Raw genomic sequence first — 6,889 nt, forward strand, 5'->3', positions numbered from 1 at the left:
TATGCCAAATAAGTTTCAACATCATAAGAAAAAATATAATTTCAGAAGATGGAAAAGGTGCACCTTATTTATGACCGATGACCAAAATTATTTTGGAGCAGTTTTTTTAAGGGCTATTTTCTCTGGCATTGTCAAAAGGACTTTTTACTGACACCCCGTTACTCCGTTTTAAGATTCCTTGTGTTTGTGTTGTGTGCTTTAGTATTTCTCACCTCTTGTCTCTCAGTCTGCTGTACAGCATTTGTGTTATGGTGTATTTTTACATTTGCTTCTCTGTTTACTTCTCTTAGTGTGCTGTTAGTTTTGTTTTTCAGTCTTCCCTGATCTACGCAGCAGCTGCCTTCAGAGTCTCAGCTGCCTGCATCCCCCCGCTGTCTCCCATCCGCTTGTTAACTCACCTCTCTAGCATTCGCCTTATCATGCTGCCGAGCTCAAATGCCACTTGGTTCTCATTCAGTGTCTCATCCTCTTGGTGTTACCACCAGGCTGTCCCTTGTGTTCCTGAGACTTTCCTTTTTAAAATAAAATAGTTTATTTTCATCTGCCAGCTCCCTGGATTTGGGTTCTGCTCTTCATCGTTTCATGACAAAATGACCCATGCCTAATTCCCCAGGCAAGCATTATTGTGCATTGAGGTCAAAAGCTGCTGATATTTGCATCAGGATACCAAATTTAGGGTACAAACCCTGCCATTACCAAATAGTATTTGCATGAGTAAGAAGGTTAATGTGAGTGCGGCATAATCCAAAGTCCAGGAAGGTCTTCCAACTGAAATAAAACGCAGCATAAACTCGGTTCAAGGATTTGAAGTATACTCGATTTGATTTCAACTCACAACAGCCCGTGTGGAGTGTGAAACCACATGACTTTCCAAACGGCCACGATAAATATTCAGCCCTGACAAAGCAGTGGATCATCATCGAAACAATGGAAAACCAACCCTGTCAGAGCTCAGTCAAGGTCTTCTGATGAATGCATCCTATTAAACCAGTGGAGGCTGGGATTTTTTTCACTTCCTCCCCATCATGGCGCCGTGTTGTGTGTCACGGCGTCCTGTGACATGCAGCTCGTTTGGCACGACTCTAGGGATCTCTAATACCCCTGCAGCTTTCATAATGAACATGTGGCTTTTCTCTCTTGGGCACAATTTAGCGTAATTCATAAGCAGAGGACGGGGCATTAGCCAGATGGTGCTGTGGGTGGCATCCTTTCTCTGGCCATCCATTAGGACTGCGTTGGTGACAAGATTCCAATAAGGAAAGACAGACAAGGTTTCCACTTTCAGAATTCATCCAACTGTGTATATGTGTGTGTGTGTGTGTGCGTGCGTGTGTGTGTGTGTGTGTGTGCGTGTGTGTGTGTGTGTGTGTGTGTGTGTGGCTTGACAACATTAAATGTGGATAACTGGGATGTGTACCGCAAATGCAGTCTTTGGGGACAGATGTAGTGTAATGAATACATGTAGATTTTGTAATAAGAAAAAAAAAAGAAAAGAAAATTGTTTGTGGAGCATCTTCACTAAATACTAAATGTTATAAACACAGTTCCTCTGGGATCTGCACATTAGTTAATAACAGATTCTCTGTTTAACTACAAAATGTCCTCTTTACAACAACTAAACATGCTTGGATTGCTTAATGTTGCCTTCATTCACAGAAACAGCTGCATTCTCAAAAAAAAAGCCTGATTTTATTTAGGGGCATTTAAATGAAAGTAAAGATTTAAAATAAGCATGGAATTTAACGTATTGTCTGATCAAAGATTGCTATCTTCTGAAACCTTCTAGAAATTTAGCATTTTTCACATCTATTGATCCACTTTCACCACTTTCACAGTTTCTTGGACAGATGTCAGATATGTAGTGTGAGGTACGCAGTTACTGCAGGCCCAGGTTCCTGAGGCAGGCTGATGAAGGTTAATAAATAAAAATTTGATTCAATGAAACTCTTAAGGAATGATAGAAAGAGAGTCCACAATATAAAACAAGTCACAAAATATCACAACATGAAAATCAGACCAGGAGGACATCACCAAAATGAGACACAAAATAAATTTTAAAAATAATCAAGAAACTGTAGACAATAAACCCAAAAACTTTGCTTCACAATTACTGTGCTTCTTCTATAAAACTCCTCCTCCTGACCCCACCTATCCGTCCATCAAAATCTATCTTCACACAGTCCAGTTTAATCCAAGTCATGCTATAATGCACTCAGATCAGAAGCTGAGTAAACTGCATCATGTCACTGACTTTGCAGCAATCCTTCATTCTGATCAAGCACGTGGCAAAAGTGGAAATCCCAACTTCAGTTTGTGCTTCTTAATCCATGCATAGTTATACTCTTGTGACCAAATGCTTGGCGATGTTGTGTGGCTTCAGCTGCCTGCTGTCGGTCTAGAATTTAAACGTACTGCTATAGTAATGTCAGGACTCAAAATGTGACATCTCTATGAAAAATAATATGTTTCAGAGGGATTTTCATTGATTTTCCTGTTGCATGTCATAAAATGTCAAACCTAATTAGTTGCACTTTAAAACAAAGCAGTCTTGAATGACATTATGTGAATAAAGTGGGTTTTGATGAAGCAGCAGCCTGTTACATTAATGCGTGAAAAATCCGGATGTGTGACTAAAAAAGGAGCAACTGATTCTAGTCTATTCCTAACTGAGTGATATCTACAGACACACACTTCTTCTGAGTGATTGCAACTGACACAAAACCACGTACACTGTCACACACTTTCACACACTTTCTGATCAGCGGCTCTGTCTTGCGTGGCTCTCGCTTCGTCAGTGGAGGTGTCAGGGTCCCCATGGCAACAGCATAATGGGCCAGGCCTAATTCAATCCCAGGGGCGAACTGTGGGTCTGGCGGGGGAGATGCAAGAGGAGGAATCGGTCTGGGTCTGAAACCCATTCGAGTCAGGGCTGATGTGTTTTTAGCTGCTGTTATGCTGGGTCACTGAAGAGAAAGCACTGTGTCCGCGCTCAACTTTCACATCCACTCTCGATCTCGCCTTTGCTTCTCCGCCACGTCCGTTCACGCTCTAATTTATTTTCCACCACGCTCCGCTTCTGTTTATGCACTCACTTTTCAGTTCCCTCTTCTCGGACTCTCGTTCCCCCATCATTTCCTCCTATCTTGGTCCGGCTTTGGTCTCCGCTCGATCAATACTCTCTCAGTCTTCACGCTTCTCGGTATTCTCTCATTTTCTCCCACATTCAAGGAACCCTGCAGGACTTCATTAGGAGCTCTGGATCTTGTTGTATTATTGTTATCCCTCCCCGAAGAAGGCAGGGATTAGTGGCAGGACTGGAGACAACTTAAAGCAATAAGCTCGGATTGGAACGTCGGCAATCGCACAAATGCACGCGCTTTTACGGCTGCAGAAGGTGTGCGGGGAAAGGAGAGATCTAAATGCGAAAGGGTGGAGGCAGCAATCCCACAACTCCTGTGTTGTTATTTCCGTGCAAAACCAATCACACGCGGCTTCATATGTGCCGCCCAGAGAGAGTCGGGCTTGCAGCTTGTTATGGAAGGAGCAGTTTGTTACCCGGGGAGAACAGTGCATAACTCCTGTCACTGGTTCTGCATATAGAAAGGCCTGGGACTGGCCTGGGGCTATCTGCTTGCAGATGGGGGAGGGCGAGGGTGGGAGGAAGGATGTGGGTAGATTTGCATCCCTTTGACTGTATATCTCTGAGCACCAGAGGAAGAGGTGAGGAAAGAGTGTGTGAATGCACCAGAAAATACACGGAGAGCGCTGCTAGCTGTAGCCGAGGTTCTGCGACTCATGCCATCTATTTAATCCAATCTGATTTACATACTGTAGTGCTCACCACAGTTGCACTTGACATAGAGTGTTTTTCACTAACACAAGCCACAGTCATGAGAGGGAAACTGTTGAGGCAAAGCAGCACTGTTCACACAGCCGTGCACAGGCTCACAGACCGGCCATTACGCTGACTTGAATGGATTTCTTGTGTGCATGAATAGCTCTGTGAGAAGGGGGGGAAAAAAAGGACTATGTTTCCTCTCCATGGGTTCATATTGATATTCATAGGGCCTCTCCGCACCGAGAGCACAAATGTCAGTGAAAGCGGCCTTGATATATGCTCTCATTCTCTCCTCTTCCTGTCGCTCCATCCTTCTTTTCCCCCCCTCCGTCTCTCTTCCTCCTTCTTTGTTCCCTTTTCGCTGGACACATGCTGCCAGCTGCTGCCGGATAGAAAGGAAGAAGAAGGAGCGAGGAGATGATGGAGTGAGCGGGGGACATTATGTTGCTTCCCATTTAGGCTTTTAATCAACTAGCACTGGAATGTTAGGACTTTCTCTTCCTGTGGAGCCTTCCCACCTTGACCCTGATGGCGATTAATGCTGCAGTAAGCAGTCTCAGGTCATATTAAATGTGAAGTTTTGGTCAACAATACAAAAATGAATGTTCTGCAACCAGTTCCACTTATGTTTTATATCTAAGGAGCGTTTCACAGGAGAGGGAAAAAGGAGTCAAGTGCGTTTTTCCTCCATTTTTCACCTGTTAGTGGGACAATATATAAACACAGGCAGATAGATTTAGGGTCTTTGGACAGCCATCCGGCAAGATGTTGGCAACAACAGCAAGATATGAAAAATATTTTTGGGTTGGGAGCAGGCAAGGTGCATAACTCTTTCCATATTTGTTAATTGTCTTTGGAAATCCTTGGATGTTGAAATTATTGGCACGATTTTCTTTCTAGGTGGAGGAAAATGTGAAGCTTGACACATGGGATATTTTTGGATTTTTGACATGAGGTTCTGTTAGGTTGATGTCTTACAAGCAGAAAACAGGGCTTCACTTAGCATATCCTGGTACCGGAGGATGAAACTAATGGTCTTCTGCTGTCTTCAGACTAAAAACTCCAGTAACAGGTAATATGAGCAATCTGATACATAGATAAGACATTGTAAAAAATGAATTGAAGAAACAGAGTATACATAATGTGGTATAGCATTTCTGCTTTTTAAATCAATTTTATGTCAGACAGTTTCCATGTTTCACTCAGCATATTTCACAAAGAGTGTGTTTGCCTATGCAAAAGTTGAACAACACAACTACTTCAATTTCTTATATTTTGTCTGTCAGTCTTTAATATGTTTAAAACTGTACTCCTCTCCTCCTGAAGCCATCATTACAACCAGAACAAAACTCTCTTGTTCAGCCTGAGATTCATCTTAGGATATGGTAGGCTGCAAAGGATACATCAGACGCATTTTTTTATATTCAGGGAATGGATTTGTAGGATGCATTTGGAAGAGCCTTTGAATTTGGATAGTCTTTGGTAACATCTCTTTGACGTCATCAGCTAATCATCTGTACTAAAAGTGTACTTACACTTCTGAATTTGAACAAAGTTACAAAACGGTCCCTAAAAAAAATGTTCACTCTTAAGTTTTCAGCCATTTAGCAAATAGAAATCATTTTGGTAATTCTAAATGACTTAAAACAATAAAAGTTTAGTCTGGTTTAAGTGTGTGTCTTTTTTGCTTGGTGTATCTAAATATCTGGTTTCAGCCTTGTTAATTACATACGGGCTGATATTTTCAGTCCTTTACTTTTTAATAATGATGGTTACGACTGTTCTTACTTCACCAGAAAAAATTGCGTTAGGAGGCCACTGCAGCAATTGTTCAGACAGATTTCTCTTGGACGAGAAATTTAATGGCAGTTTATTATTGCGCCAAGTGGTATTGTCACTCCTCACTTTAAAAAAAATCCTAAAAATTGTCCTTTAAAGCACTTTCTGAAATAAAGCTTCATTCAAGCTAATTGTGGCTCTTCAATCCAAACAAAACTCTGTTTGCCTCAAGTTTGACTATAAAAGGAGACACATTTTTATCATTTAGGAAAGTTGAGTGGAGATAAGACAAGCTGACATGCATGAAACAAAAACTAGATGAGGCTCTTCAGAGTAGCAGCATGTTCCAGACCAAACCTCACATAATACCAGATCAGTTCCAGTGACTTTTGGCTGACTTGTCACACAAAGCTCTGTGTATTCCAGTAGCTTATAATAATTACCAATGCTGGAACCAGTAAAACATTTGTGGGCCAGAAATTGTGAAAGAATAAAATTAAATGACGTGTGTAAGTTTGTTCTGAGATTTTATGTCCCTCTGAGGCTCGTTGTGCTCTGGCTGAAAACGGTGAGAATGTCAGAAGAGGTAAAAAAAGATGGCACCGCAGTGTGTGCTCAGGGTGTAAGTTATGGCCGTAACTTTCTCACTCTGTCAGGCGCTTTAACCGTCTGTCCTGGAGGACACATTAACTTGGTATCCTTAAATAAAGTCCTTTAAATAAAGCTGGGGGAGTTAAATAATGAGAAAGCTGCTCCCACTGTCCTTTCTGCTTTTAAATGAACCTCTGCCTTTCTTATTAATGTCCTCTTATCGCTCATCACGGCCACTGACCCGCTGCTGTAACCCCTTCCCACTCAAGCGCACGAGCAGCTCCGGCAAGTGGTCGGCACAGAAGTAATTGAGGGCAATTTTCAAATTAAAATTTAAACCCCTCGTCCATCTTCGCGCGACGGGTTGGGGCGCAGGGAGAAGGGGTTTTTGGTGGGGGCTGATGACTTGATCAGGTTTTGCAAGGCGGGCAGGTACTCGGGCTGGGAGAGGTAGGATGATGAACGAGGGGCATTAATCTCTGTGACAGAGAGAGGGGAGTTAGCAGCGGTGATAGCAGCGCTAACGGCTTTAATTAGCATTTAATCAGATGCCTCGGGGCCAATGGAGGGAAGAGAGAGGAGATCAAACTCCAGCGGCCTTCTGCGTGAAGGGAAGCAAAGAGAGACGGTCCCTGTGGTGGCTGAGCCGATGCTGGAGGCTGTGCTGAAGAACACATGTCT

Source organism: Poecilia reticulata, linkage group LG9 (assembly GCF_000633615.1).
Source record: "Poecilia reticulata strain Guanapo linkage group LG9, Guppy_female_1.0+MT, whole genome shotgun sequence".
Lineage (NCBI taxonomy): Eukaryota > Metazoa > Chordata > Actinopteri > Cyprinodontiformes > Poeciliidae > Poecilia > Poecilia reticulata.